Source organism: Ixodes scapularis, unplaced genomic scaffold (genome assembly GCF_016920785.2).
Source record: "Ixodes scapularis isolate PalLabHiFi unplaced genomic scaffold, ASM1692078v2 PGA_scaffold7__128_contigs__length_106722199, whole genome shotgun sequence".
In the NCBI taxonomy this organism is placed as follows: Eukaryota; Metazoa; Arthropoda; class Arachnida; order Ixodida; family Ixodidae; genus Ixodes; species Ixodes scapularis.
In genome coordinates, this window is record NW_024609882.1 from 41,028,630 (window position 1) to 41,044,359 (window position 15,730).

The 15,730-nt window shown below is 51.1% G+C and overlaps 1 pseudogene; it reads right to left on the reverse strand.

Moving 5' to 3' along the window:
• Positions 1-1,578: 1,578 nt before the first annotated feature.
• Positions 1,579-2,750, reverse strand: LOC115325548 (annotated as a pseudogene).
• Between the last annotated feature and the right edge of the window lie 12,980 nt (positions 2,751-15,730).

Sequence of the window (15,730 nt, forward strand, 5' to 3'; positions counted from 1 at the left end):
ATTTTGTGTATGTGGTTGCGTCCCTTGTGTTGCTTATGTCAAAACAGACAATAAAAAAAAAGCAGCTAACCAAGTCGGCAGCGCGCTTGGCTGCTACGCGAACGTGCCGAAGTTCAGTCCCTGGTAGCGGACGTACACTTTGTTATTTTTGTAAATGTCACGTTCTGGTAAATTCGAGAACCCTGCCGCTGGTTCGAGGCCCGAATGTTCTACGCGCCGAAACGTCTACGCCAATTGTTCCGGAAGCACACGCCTGTGCCAACGGGGATCCACGTGGCGAGCAGAATGCAGTCTTTCGCCAGCGCTCGAGCCAGCATCCTCGCCGACGCTGACGCCCACAACGCCATGATATTCTTTTCAGTTTCTCTTTTTTTTTTTGTAATGGAACAAGTTACTAATTAAACTTTAGTTGCTTTGGTTCTTCGCCTCCCCATCGTTTGTCACTCGTGATATTTTCGTGGAGTTGTGGCGTTGTCATTTTCCAGGTCTTCTTCCGGTTCTTGGACAAGAGACCAAGTTCGGCGAGCTGACCTTTGGTATGACGGCTTGGTCGGGCTCCGGCGTCTTCCACGAAGAACATTCATCCTGTGATGAGGATCTTACTTTGACGGCGTGTCATCTGGGGAATACGCTTTACAGGCACAAAATGCGCTGTGACTAAAAAGGCTGTCCATCCGCTCCGTCGTACCGACGACACGTTGGACCGACTTCGGAAATCCCAATATTTTTCGTCGATGAATCTAACGAATGTATACTGGCAGGTCGAAGTCGACAAAAGGAATCGCCAAAAGGCAGTCTCGTCATGCCGGGTGGGCTGTACAAATTTAAAGTTATGTCCATCAGGCTATACATGGTGCCTGCGACCTTCCAGCGTGTAATGGACACCGTGCTCGCCGGTCTGAGATGGGAGAGCTCCCTGGTCTACCTTGACGACATTGTTGTGTTGGCCTGCAACTTCGACGAGCACTTGAGGCAACTCAAGCCGACAAAATGTCAATTTGCTAACGAAGAACTGAAGTTCTTTGGCCACCTTGTGGGCAGCAGAGGTGTTCGTCCTGCCCCTGAGAAGACGCGGGCTGTACGACACGAGAGCGCATAACCCGAGAGCGCTGACGGGAGAGCGCCGCGACATCAGAGCGCGCGACGTTAGAGCGCCGCGACACCAGAGCGCACGACGGGAGAGCGCCGCGACACGAGAGCGCGTGCCATTAGAGCGCGCGTCATGAGAGCGCATGTGCGCGCCTTGTTTTCTTGGATCAACCGCTTTACTTAATTTTATTGGTTGAGTACGGAGACCTGTGAGAAGCCTACAAAATAGGATTTCCGCAAACTCGTAATGAAGACGCAAGATGCAGGAGTTTCGGAAATATAGTTGTTTATCAATTGCCGTTCCATAGTACTAAAAAAAAAAAAACTTTCAGAGACTGAATGACTGCGCGGCACCGCGGAGGTACTCTAGCATGCACCTTTGGTCATACTCTTCAACAAGCTTGCTCGGATGCTTCGCTACGCGAACGTAGGTGGCCTTGCTGCTCCTTTGAGAATCTCCACAAAGTAAATTCACCAGCTTCTGCTCTGTCAAACTCTGCTCCCCTAGAAATGCAGCCACTAGCTTGTGCGTGTCCGGATGATGGAGCCACAAGGACTTCTGGAATGCATTGTGCCAGGACTCGACGTGATTGTTGGTCCTCGGGAGCCCTTCGGAGATCCGTTCGTAGCAGCTCCAGAACTCATGAAGGAAAAGTGCTGGCCTACACGAGCGGCTCCTTCCAATGCTGGAGCCCACGTACGTCCTCTCGAAGTAATCGAACATTTTGTTGAGGCCGTCGTCTGTTGAGGGAGCATCGTTTTGGAACTCTTCCAGTCCTAGATAAAAACAAACGCAAAATGCTAATAATTACAAAAGCAAAGTATATAAATTCCAGACTAAGACCAGACCTAACGAGAACCAATCCAGACAAGTAACGGAAATCAGTCTTGCATGACGTTGACATGAAACGCACGAGGCCTTGCCCGCCAGTACTAAAAATTCCCTTTACCTCGCGCAATGTCCCCGGGTCGAACGAACTCCAGTGCCGGTATCATGCTCACTCTTCTGTGGATGTCACACTCCTCACAATATCTGCGTAGAAGATTTCACACCTGAGAGCTCAATATTTACTTGTTATTTTGATTTATTTAACTTACGATGAGGTGCTCCTCCTGCATCCGGCGAACAAACGACTGTTTTAGGTGGAAGAAGCGGCCCGTCACTCTGGCTGCCGAGAACACCATCTGAAAACCTCGCTTCGTCGCCACTTCGAAATCCATTATTAACGTCTGAGGTGCTAGTCGGGGGCAAAGCTCCTTGAGAGTCCTGGAAACACGCCCATAGACTTCCTGGCTCCGTTTGGTCATCAGGCAGTAGACTACCGGTAGCACCTTGCCATGAACTAGCCCGTGGATGGTATACATCTGCAAAGTAAGGACGCACTATTCTGTAAGTGACATGATGAGATGGAAGTGTCGCACTGTAGTTACATAAAACATTTTGGGAACAGAATTCAAAACCACCAGGTCTTACATATGTATAGCTGCAACATAGGCATGCATCGAACCTGATGGAAGAGCGAAGGCGAGACGTCGAAAGTGCCATCGGCGAACCAGTCAGCATACTGGCTGAAAAGTCGAAGGTTCTCGTCCGTCACAAACATGAATAGACAATCTTTGTCTTGTGCGCCAGAGTCATACAAGCAAGAACGATCGCCCATCTGGGAGCGATTCAAGCCAGCTGGGGAGGTTGATTTCTTGAATGTGCTGTGGAGAAGGCAGAGGCATGTTTAAGGCGCATCGGGCCCGTTGTGCTGAGCGGGCCAAGGCGCTTCCCGAGGGAAGCTGCAACCGCTCAGAACTTGAAATAAAAATCGTAACTTTGCGCAGTTAGGAACACCACGAAATAAAAGTATTTGGGGGCTACTGGAGAGAGAAAGAGAGAAAATAAACAGTTATTTTTATCTCTTTCAATGCAGGTGGTCGTCTATAAATTGATAGCATTCTTTGTGATGACCGAATGACCGCGATTATCTAAAGCGTTCGCAAATAATCGTGGGGTTTAGTTAGAATTCTGGTGAAATATTTCTGCTTACTTGTTAGGCAGTTGGCAGCTTGCGCAATCATCATTCGTGGTTCATAATCGGTTGTCCTGGCTTTCTCCTTGACCGCAGCAATCACCTCCTCTGCCCGACGGACATGGGAATCGGTAGGTGACCCTGGTGCTCGCCGGTGGTCTGCGCAAAGGCGCAGATATATTAAAAGCATGTTATTATAAAAATGGCACACTGAAGGTGACTCGGTACTAGCCGAAGTACAATAACGTACGTAATAGCTCAATCGTATAATCGAGTTCTGGCAAATGCAAAATTCTAGAGACAGTAGTTTTAGGAAACGATAACCATTTGGCTTATCTTAACAAGGGTCAGTGCACTGTCCCACCCCGCTGTTGTGCCTCGACCGCTGCAGCTTTTTTTGGAGCACCTTCATGTCCTCTGTCCGGCGTTCTCATTTGGTCTATCCAGTCGATAGAAATAACGATTGTGTTGCAAAAGCAGATGATTTTTTTTAGACTTCGTGATTGATAGCAGTTTAAAGTCCCGAACAGCACTCCGTTGGAAGATCCGACGTAGTCGTCACAAACGCCCGCAGTGCCCAGCTCCCCTTTTATAGTCGCCTTTATACCCACGGTCGACGGTTTATTCAACCTTGGAAGGTTTTCTCTCAATAACGATCGGTGTTCTTGGTGGACAGATTGCCCTCTGCTACGTATGAACAAAGGCCGGCCTACAAGAAAGTTGGAACCTCTTTCACCGTATCTCGATAATCGCGTCCCGGAACTTCGCGTGACGCGCTTTCTAGTGAAGGAGCTTAAAGGTTGTCTTCTCCAATGCTTGCATTTCCTTCGTTCAGGTCTTGTGCGACGAAGGGGTCGTCTTTCTATTTTTCTCCAAAGTTATTTTCGAACCTGTTAAAAGAAGCAGCCCTTTGTTCAGAGATAAGCGGAAAGGGAAAAAGGGCTTAGGGTTCAAGTTCCCATGAGCTGCATTACGTTTTTCAGTGTCAAACGTTATTCGGACAAGACAGTTAATTTCTAGGCGAGCTGGTGATATTTAATCATGATGTGCAAACGCGAGAGTGAGGCGGAAAATTCTCACAGTTTGAAGTCGAAGAAAAACTACAGAAGAATTCTCCAACGCAGCTAACCCCTTCTTAGCAGGACCAAAAGGTTTCATGGAATATGACCTTGTCCTTTTTGTGCTTCTATGTGTCCGGTAATTGCAAAGGGCATGTCCGCAGAATGTTTGGTGACATTGTGTGGCGTTTGGCCGTACAATTGTATTTTTTAGGCTTCCCACAGGTCTGCGTACTCAACCAATAAAATGACATAAAGCGTTCGATTCGAGAGAACAAGGCGCGCACATGTGCTCTCGTGACGCGCGCTCTAATGACACGCGCTCTCGTATCGCGGCGCTCTCCTGTCGCGCGCTCTCCCGTCGGCGCTCTCGTGTCGTGCGCTCCCGTGGCGCCCTTCCGAAGACGCGCGCCGTAGCCGCATTTTCACCGCCGTCAGGCAGGAAGGCTGTAAGAAGATTGGCGGCACTGTGTGCCCACGATAGGCTTGTGGTCCGGGATTTCGCCAAGCTGTTCGCACTACTGACGCACCTCACAAAAGACACCGTAAAATTCAAGTTGACAGAAGAACAACAGCAGGCATTTGACGAACTGAATCGACGCCTTCAACCCCCTTCTCTCCTTGGCCATTTCGACTTGTTTGTAGAAACAGAAATCCACACCAACACAAATAATACCGGACTTGGCGCCGTACCGGACCAAAGGCAGGAAGGCACAAAGCGAGTCATTGCATACACAAGTCGGAAGCTGTCTAAGACGGAGAGAAACTACTCAACAACAGAAAAAGTGTGCCATGCCGTCGTCGATGCGAAACGAAGTTAAAACCCTATCTGTGTGGAAGTTGTTTCAGCGTGGTAACAGTCCACCACTCGCTCTGCGGGCTCGCAAAATTTAAGGACCTCCGCAGGACCCCCAGCTGGCCGTAGTCTCTGACAGCACAAATTCGACAGGTCAGTTTTTTACAAGTCTGGCCGCAAGCACAGAGACGCCGATTGTCTCTCGGGGGCCCCCGTCGCGCTGGCGTCCGAGTGCACTAACGACGATGAGGAGGACGATGTTTTTCGCGACGCAGTGAACACCGACGACATGGCAGATCTTCAACGGGATGATCCTGAGTTGCGCGCACTTATCGAGCACTTGGAAGGCCAGAATACTACGGTGCCCCGGGTCTTTTTGCGAGCTCTACCATCCTTCACCTTCCGACGGGGTGTACTTTACAAGGAGCATTTTATTAACAACAGCATGACATGGCTTTTTGTGGTTCCGAGCGGCCTTCGCGAAGACAACTTCCGAGCCTGCCACGATTACCCAACGGCGGGACACCTTGGCTACACCCGGAAACTCGCAAGCTACAACCTTCGTCTTCGCGACGTTCACTTCCAGCCCGAAAAGAGGGTTTGGGTGTGGACACCCATTCGTCGCCGCGGCCTCACCGAGAAACCGCTGAAGCGGTACTTGGGGCTACACAGGTACTTCGTCGTCTCGTGGACCGCAACTACCGGGTGGCGCCCGACGAAATGCAAACATCATCACGTCGCCGATCACAATCCGAGGTGATTCACGTCGTTAGACCCAAGCCGTTCTACGATCGATAGGACTGTGGTGACTGGACTTTTTGTGGTGTAGAAGAATTCTTAGCTTACCGTTCTTTTGTCATGTTTCGAGTTGCATCGTGACGAAGAACGTTTAAAGAGGATAGTAATGCCGAGTGCGTAACTAGCCGAGTCGGCAGAGCTCTTGTCTCCTACGCAGACGGGCCGAGGTTCGATGCTTTTTAACGTACCTTTTAATTATTTTTGTAAATGTCGTGTTCTGTTAAATTCGAAAACCCTTTTGCTGATTCTAAGTCCGAATGTTCCACGCGCCGAACCTTCTACGCCGATTGTTCCAGACGCCCACTCGAGCACAAACAGCGAGTCGGAATCAGTTTTTCGCCAGCGCTCGAGCAAGCATCTGTGCCGACGCCGACGCTTGCGACGCCACGTTATGCTTTTCACTTACTCATTTCTTGTGTGTAGTGGCACAAAATCGCCATTAAACTTTAGTTCTTTTAGTTCTTCGCCGCCCCATCGTTTTTCACTCGAGACAATATGGCAAGCCCAACATACCTCCCTTTCCATTGTGGAATATTGCCACGCTCGCCGGCGAGCGACCGCGCGCGTGACCGAGTGGTTAGCGTGCTTGACTGTAGCGCAGAAAGTCTGGGTTCGATTCCAGTCAGTGGAATGATCTTTTATTTGTTCTTTCAACATTGCGTTCTCGTGTGTTCGAGAACATTCTCGTATGATCGAGTTCCGAATGTTCCAGTCGCCGAACAATCTAGGCCGATTGTTCCAGAACCCAACGCGCGTACATAAGGGACTCCGCCTCCTGATCTGCAAGCAGTTTCGCCCCAGCGCTCGACTCTGCTGTCTCGCCGACCTCGACGCTCGCGACGCTTTGTTATTCTTTTCTATTCCCCTTTTTGTTTTCGGCACAAGTTCGCCACATTAAACGTTTATTTCTTCCTGTTTATTTATTGTTATTCTGGTCACCACCCGTGACATATTGGTGGAGTGCTGGGTACCGCATGCCCGTGCAGCGTTCCCCTCCAAGGGCCCGCAGTGCAAGTCCGGTTCCCAGCTCGGTGAGAAGACCACTCACCGCGGAAGCTGAAACTCGGACCAGCCGTCGCACCAAGGAAGAGGATCCTGACTACGGTTTACTGCTGGACACGCCCAAGCCGAAGACGACGACGATGGCCAACCAGTCGCATAACCCCGCCGCTCCTGCCGTCGTCTACCTACCCGTCGCTCCTCGGACACCGGCTCCCTTCCACGGCGAAAGCCACGAAGACATCGACGACTGGGTCCAACAGTACGAACGAGTGGCCCGTCATAACGGGTGGACACCAGAACAGTGTCTACAGAATGCTTACTTCGCCCTGGAAGCAACCGCTCGGAACTGGTTCGAGAACCACGAAGCATCGATCACCTCCTGGGAGCAACTAAAAGCTGAGTTGCGAAGAACGTTCACGAACCAACAACGAAGAGAACGCGCGGAAGAGCTTCTTCAAGCGAGGATCTAAGGCCCTAACGAGAGCATCGTCAGCTTCGTGGAGGATGTCCTGCGACTCAGCAACCGCGCCGATCCTCAAGCCTCCGAAGCGAAGAAGCTGAGAATCCTGATGCGAGGCGTCAAAGAAAACATCTTCGGCGGCCTTGTGCGAGCCCCGCCTACCACAGTCGAAGGATTCATCACGGAGGCAACAAACATTGAACGTGCCCTTCAAGCACGGGCCTCCCATTACCAGCGACTTCCCGGCGTCGCGGCCTTCTCGACTTCCAGCTGCAACAGCCCGGACCTCCGCGAGATTATCCGGGACGTCGTGCGGGAGGAGATCAAGAAACTTCTACCTGCCGCCGCAAGCCCAGCTTCGCCCTCAATCGCCGAGATTGTCAGGGAAGAAGTCCAGCAAGCGCTGCAGCCTGAGGTTCCCGTCAGCACCGCTCCGGAGCCACCGACATTGAGTTACGCCGCAGTGGCCCGACGGCCACCGCCTCCTCGTCGCACCTATGTCGCGCCGCCCCGACGTCAGTCTCCTGCGCCGCAGCACGACCGACGCCGCGACGACCAGGTCCAGTACGCCTGCCCGGAGCCTCGCGCACCCCGCAAGCCCGACGTGTGGTGAACGCCCGACCGACGCCCTTTGTGCTTCCATTGCGGGGAAGCGGACCACATCTACCGCCGATGCCCATACCGACGACTCGGGCTACGCGGGTTCCACCCGAACGACCCGCGCCCCCGTCATGGTGAACGCCCTACTGAGATCGACGAGTACCTGCGAAGACCTCAGTCCCCCGAGCCTGCGTCCCGCCGAGAGTTCCGGTCGCCGTCACCGCGACGTCCAGCTTCGCCGATGCACCGACCACGACGTGAAAGCCTGTCCCCCCTTGCTCCTCGCCGGGGAAACTAGGCGCGGCAACCCCTGGAGGTGGAGTTGCCGAAGACGACCGACGCCAAGATCCTCCACGAACGTCGGGGGGCCCCCACTCGAACGCTACCAGAGACCCAAACGACGCCGCTGCAGTGGTGTCCAATAACCTAAACGTCGTCATCGACGGCCACGACGCATCTGCACTCGTGGACACCGGAGCAGACTACTCAGTCTTGAGTGGGAGGCTCTCCCGCCGCCTTCGAAAAGTCATGACGCCGTGGGATGGACCTCAAATACGAACCGCCGGAGGGCACCTCATCACACCCATCGGGAGATGCACTGCTCGCGTCGAGATCCGCGGTGAGACGTGCCCTGTGAAGTTCGTCGTTCTACAAGACTGCTCCAGAGACGTTATTCTCGGCATGGACTTTCTGTGTGAATACGGCGCCGTCATCGACCTTGGTGAGAACAGATTGACGCTGCGCAAGCCTGTTCCGTCTTCAGAGAAACCTCAAACAGCGTCAGCCGCCGTCCGAGTCGCTGCCGACCACGTGAACCTGCCGCCGCGATCAAGTGTTGTCGTACCCGTTGTGGCTGATGCAGCTACCTGCGGCGAAGTTGTTCTTGAAGGCAACCTTCAATTACTCCTAGAAAGAGGAATAGGCGTCGCAAGAGGAGTGGCTGAACTTCAGGATGGGCGCACCGTGGTCTTCGTGACAAACTTTCGACAAGAAGCGCAACACCTCACGAAAGGTTCCGCTGTAGGCCACGTCGAGGAAATTCGGAACTCCGCCGAAATCACCGCGATTGCTGATGAATCATTCCCACCTCAGCAACACATTACGGCACCAGCGCAGCTCGACATTGACCCCAAGCTTCCAGGCCCGAAACGACGACAGCTAAGGGAACTTCTCGCCGAATACAGTGACTGCTTCGCGACGTCGTCGAGGGTGCGCCAAACCGCCATTGCGAAACACCGCATCGTTACCGAGGAGGACGCGCGCCCTGTGCATCGATCGCCGTACAGAGTCTCCGTTAAAGAAAGGGAGGTGATCCAGGAGCAAGTGCAAGAGATGCTGAAGGACGACATAATCCAACCTTCAAGCAGTCCGTGGGCCTCTCCAGTTGTACTGGTTAAGAAGAAGGACGGAACGCTTAGGTTCTGCGTGGACTACCGGCAGCTGAACGCAGTGACGAAGAAAGACGTCTATCCACTCCCCCGCATCGACGACACGTTAGACCGGCTGCGCCACTCCCGATACTTTTCATCCATGGACCTGAAGAGCGGCTACTGGCAGATCGAAGTCGACGAACGGGACCGAGAGAAGACAGCTTTCGTCACGCCAGATGGGCTGTACGAGTTCAAGGTGATGCCCTTCGGACTGTGCACGGCTCCAGCAACTTCCAGCGTGTCATGGACACCGTACTGGCAGGACTGAAGTGGCAGAGCTGTCTCGTCTACCTCGATGACGTCGTATTGTTTTCCAGCGACTTCGACGAGCACTTGCGACGACTCCGAGCAGTTCTCCAAGCCATACGGACCGCCGGACTCACCCTGAAGCCGTCAAAGTGTCGGTTCGCCTATGACGAACTGAAGTTCCTAGGTCACGTGGTTAGTAACGAAGGCGTTCGCCCCGATCCAGAGAAGACTCGCGCCGTCGCAGCATTTCCAGCACCGACAGACAAGAAGGCAGTGCGAAGGTTTCTTGGACTATGTGCCTACTATCGGCGCTTCATCCGGGATTTTGCAAGGATTTCCGCACCACTCACAAACCTCACAAAGGACGTCGAGAAGTTCGAATGGGCCGAGAAGCAGCAGCAGGCATTCGACGAGCTGAAGCGACGACTGCAGACTCCTCCTGTTCTAGGACATTTCGATCAAGATGCGGAAACCGAAATTCACACGGACGCAAGTAACGCTGGACTTGGCGCGGTACTGGTTCAAGTGCAAGACGGCACCGAGCGAGTTATCGCCTACGCAAGTCGGACACTGTCCAAGGCGGAGAAAAAAACTCCACGACTGAGAAAGAATGCCTTGCTGTCGTCTGGGCAATCACGAAGTTTCGTCCGTATTTGTACGGGAACCCGTTCCGTGTAGTCACGGACCACCACTCGCTCTGCTGGCTTGCGAACCTCAAGGACCCGTCAGGACGCCTCGCTCGATGGAGTCTACGACTACAAGAGTTCAACATGACTGTGGTCTACAAGTCAGGCCGCAAGCACAGCGACGCCGACTGCCTGTCCAGAGCCCCCGTCGAAACACCTTCCGCCAGTAGCAACGACGATGACGACGAGTGCTTCCTAGGTGCAGTAAACACCGACGACATGGCACGACGTCAAAGAGACGATCCTGAGTTGCGCGCGCTAATCGAGCACCTCGAAGGACGAGGGGGTAGTGTCCCCCGTGTCTTCTCGAGAGCCCTGCCGACTTTCGTCCTCCGACAAGGTGTACTTTACAAGGAGAACTTCGGAGACAACAGCACACCATGGCTGCTGGTAATCCCTACCGACCTTAGAGCGGAGATCTTCCAAGCCTGCCACGACGACCCGACGTCCGGACACCTTGGTTACAGCCGTACGCTGGCCCGAATCCGTGAAAGGTATTACTGGCCCAAGCTGCCGAAGACCGTTCACTTCTACACACGGTCCTGCCACGAATGCCAGCGACGCAAGAAACCGCCGACGAAGCCGGCAGGTCTCCTGCATCCGATCGCTCCCCCGACCGTACCGTTCCAGCAGATCGGAATGGATCTACTTGGTCCTTTCCCACCATCGACGCAGGGAAACAGATGGATCATTGTCGCCACAGATTATCTCACACGGTACGCCGAAACGAAAGCCCTTCCTGTAGGGACTGCTGTGGAAGTCGCCAAGTTCTTTATCGAGTCCATCGTCCTCCGGCACGGCGCTCCCGAAGTTTTGATCTCAGACCGTGGATTATCGTTCATGGCCCAGCTGACGCAAGAAATCCTTCGTCCCAGCCACACCAGCCATCGGCGCACAACGGCGTACCACCCGCAGACCAACGGGCTGACGGAGAGACTCAACAAGACTATCGCCGACATGATCTCCATGTATGTCGACGTGGAGCACAAGACTTGGGACGAGGTGTTGCCGTACGTCACGTTTGCCTACAACACGGCCGTGCAAGAGACCACCGGGGTGACACCCTTCCAACTGGTTCATGGTCGCAAAGTAACGACAATACTGGAAGCGATGTTACCCCACGAACCGGCCGTCAACGGAAGCGACGACGCCCAGGTGGTTGCCCAACGAGCAGAAGAAGTCCGCCAGCTCGCCAGACACCGTATTCAAGCCCAACAACGTGTCGACACTGGCCGCTACAACCTCCGTCGTCGGGACGTCCACTTCCAGCCCGGAGACAGGGTGTGGGTGTGGACACCGATACGTCGCCGTGGTCTCAGTGAGAAACTCCTAAAGCGCTACTTCGGACCCTACAAAGTACTTCGTCGACTCGGGGATCTGAACTACGAGGTGATGCCCGACGGAACACGGACTTCATCACGCCGCGCTCCACGACCGGAAGTCGTCCACGTCGTGCGCCTCAAGCCGTACTACGCGCGATAAGACTGCGAACTGTGATCTTGTGCACCGCTTGATAGGATTGTGTTTCGCGAGCCTCCGTATGTTCCTGTTTTTTTGTTTCGCTCTGTTCTGTTGCCTTTTACGTGGCATCGAGACGATGCCTTTTTAAAGGGGGGAGTAATGCCCCGCTCGCCGGCGAGCGACCGCGCGCGTGACCGAGTGGTTAGCGTGCTTGACTGTAGCGCAGAAAGTCTGGGTTCGATTCCAGTCAGTGGAATGATCTTTTATTTGTTCTTTCAACATTGCGTTCTCGTGTGTTCGAGAACATTCTCGTATGATCGAGTTCCGAATGTTCCAGTCGCCGAACAATCTAGGCCGATTGTTCCAGAACCCAACGCGCGTACAAAAGGGACTCCGCCTCCTGATCTGCAAGCAGTTTCGCCCCAGCGCTCGACTCTGCTGTCTCGCCGACCTCGACGCTCGCGACGCTTTGTTATTCTTTTCTATTCCCCTTTTTGTTTTCGGCACAAGTTCGCCACATTAAACGTTTATTTCTTCCTGTTTATTTATTGTTATTCTGGTCACCACCCGTGACAATATGTGATCTGGAAGAATGATACCAAGCGATACTATATGACATATAAACCGGATGCGCCTCAAAAATTTCAAAATAGAAGGCGAATGTAGTCCATTGACTCGACCTTTAAACAATTTCCACCTTTTATTGGATGATCAATCATCAACCAACACTTGAAAGTATAAATTGTAATACCAAGGCATTTTATTTGATGTATAAGGCTCTTTGCATTCACAATATCAAAAGGAATATATTTTCAAAACTATTAGTATTTCCTTAAAGTGTAAAAGTACCAACACGCTTTTGGTTTTGCATTTTGGTAATAACGAGAATGTCTCTGATTCGTTTTATCCCCCCTAAAAGAAAAACTGATTCTTAGCCTTAAACTGTGTTTGATGCATATATGAAATCTTTAATAGAAAGCTCCTGAAAGTTTTTGTGAATCTAAGATTTGTCTGCTTTCAGCGTCGGCGCACCTTCTGGTCAAAACGGCATATGGCATCCCAAGGGGTTCCCGTTCCAACTCCAAACCGGCATGCTTCGCGTAGTACGAAGGCAATTCAGTTCGTTCGATGTGTGTCGAATTTATCGCGGATAACTAGAATTGTTTTCTTTTTTTACTCAGGACGCGCTTCTCCGTTATGTTTACATCCCTACTCTTAATTTTTTTTTTTTTTTTGGAAAAAGAGCTCTATTTGGCATTTCCGCTATGTCAGCATTTAGAATGCGCACGAATCCATTCTGCTTCTTGGGGGCACTCGAAATACTCGCAAGCTGGCGTGGGCTTTGCCAGGATTGTCAGTATATGTTACTAAGTACGTTATGCGCTCAAGGTGCATACGGTAATAAAAAATATGTAAGCTTGCAGAAGTATCTTACTCGAATGGTGCTCACTCATATCAACAAATAGAGCTGATAACAGAATGTCTTGCATACAAACCCGGTTTCTACTTTCTACAAGGAGCTGGTTTCGATGTTCCTTCGTTATTCTTGAGTAATTATGCCATAAAAAGTCAGTTAACAAATTAAATCTGCGGCTTACACCGTCAACTGACAAATCCGTTTTCAGCAGAATAATAATTCCTTGCAGGAGCCGATGTAAAAGAAAAGCATGGAAGTGAAATTAAAAATTAAGGAACGTGTACACTTCATAGCGCTAAGCGAAAAAAAACAAGTAATCGCACCTCCAGGAGCTTGCAGATGTAAAAAGTTCAATAAAAAAGAAACTAAAATGTATGGCGAGTTTTTTTATTGTGTTTTTTTTCTTTTGTAAGAAGATGCCGGGGAAAAATAAACGACGTGTAGAAAAGCAGGGCTTCCGTTGCGCTGAAGTCACGTCTACTCAATCGTTTTTTATCGCACAGAAACTGTAAACGTTCATAAAAGAAAAACAAATGCCCCAGACAAATACATAAAAATGTATATTAGTTTTGTTGTGTTTTGGTGTTTATGTCGTGGGCTCTTGTCGCTGTCAACTTTTCTTTTCTAATGTTTCTCTGGCGGTGTACATTCATTTTTTTTTTTTTCTGGTCGGCGACTGTCTTTTTGGCTCCCGATTCCTCCTGTTGGCCGAGAGACCTGCGTCAGCAGAACGAGGCCACGGCGTCATTTCTCTTCTCAAGAGTTTGCGGCACTCACCACTTGATTTCATTCTTCAGGCCCTTCTTTCCCTTTCCTTTCTACTTCAAAAGTGTACCTTCCCTCTCCCGTCTACATAGTAGAGGACGTTTCTTCTACATCTCGCTTTAATTTACAGTATTTATAAGAGCTTTAATGCCGTGGATCGAAAGATTCTTGAGTAGATGCGTGATCCTCGACTGGCGTACCCGTGACCCTCTTCTTCTTCCTTTCCTGCTGGCCACTACAACATTAGTCCCACAACTAGTGCACTTCGCGGCTCATACCATTTCTTTTTACACACCTCACATCCTTTCTTCCCACTTTCCTTACACTGAAAATGCTCTCCCTTTCTATTTCTTTTTTTCTCTCTCCCTCATTCCTTCTCTTGCGGTCCTGGTTTGTTCAGCGACTGGTCGCTCATTAGGCCTCTGTTTCCGATAGAACAAAGCAGCACATCAGCTCCTCCATCACCATTTGCTGCGCGGTGCCTTTTTTTTTCGGAAGTTTCGTAGTGTCACACAGACCGGCGTCTGCGTGTCGTGACACCAGACGCCTGTATGTCCTTCCGCGCGCGTCTGTTTATTTATTTAGGGTAGCACCGGATAGACGATCGGTGTCGCTGGCGCGGATTCAAGCTCAGATTGACTTATCTCGCTCGCGCGAGAGTGCCACCCATCAAAGCTGAATACAGGAAAGCAATTTGTAGCAAATATGCGTTGCTTTGTCGCGTAGCAACGACGAAAGAGGGCGAAGTGGCGGTGACGCTTGCGGACAACCAACGCTTCCGTCCCCCCCCCCCCCCCCTTCTTGCCACTCGTATTACAAAACGTGGCCCATCAACCACGTGACCTCAATTGAGCGGCTGAAAACACTCTCAGATCTCGGCACACTAGTTTACCGTGCACGGGGTCAGTCGCTATCTAGATCCCCGGGAAGCTGAACAAACACGTCCAGGTTAAAAAGGCGGAAGTGCCGAAGTTTTGTGGGTCACCGTCAAGCGGCCAGCGCGAGGCATATAGTTGGACAGGAGTGCTTTTCTTCCGTTCTATGACCAAAACGGCCCCGCAGCCGGACGTACAGACAGGCGCAAGAACCCTGCCAAACCGGTTGTAGAGCAATCGGTCATAGCCAGACTCAATTGTGTGAGTCGGACTTTACTTGGTAGGCCCTCAGTGAGGAACGCAAACAAATCAGCACTACGGCACGCACTCAAGGTTTTGTGGGCTGTGGTCAGAATAATTCGGCGACCGCATCAGTCTGACAACGCACAAACGTTACTACGCGACAATCGAATAACGAACATCTAGAGGTTGGCTAACAAAACAATAGCACGATTGATGAAAGTTGCTCGTGTATTAACTTTAACTTCAGCCACCACTGGAATCAGCAGCAGCGTGTGCTGGTAGTGAAATGTTTATTAACAGTTGTTCCTGTAGTTATATGGTCACTCGCCTTTATTTCTTAGGCTGCAGCATCTATTTTTCTCTCGAACTGACAAGGCTTTTGTTTACCGCTCTTCAATGCATTTAAAATATCCTGACTTTACAATTTCAATATACATTCAAGGCTACTTTTGCGCCGAACTCGAAAACAAATATACGGCGGGTAAGTTTAAACATTTTCAAAATATATACTTGACAAGCAGCACCCTGAACATAACTAAATATTTGGGGTGTGCAAATATTCCCAATTTTCGAATAACGAATCAAATATTACTTTATTCGATTCGATTAACGAATCGAATAATAATTTTTTTAAATTTTCTAATATTTTTTGAATAATTTCCGAATAGTCGTTATGGTGTCCCGCTGCGAGATCCTATTTCAGGCGTCCCACATCGCGCCGGCGCGCCTGCCACACGTGCCTCTAGATGGCAATACGTACCCTCTTCTCCTAGGCAATGATCA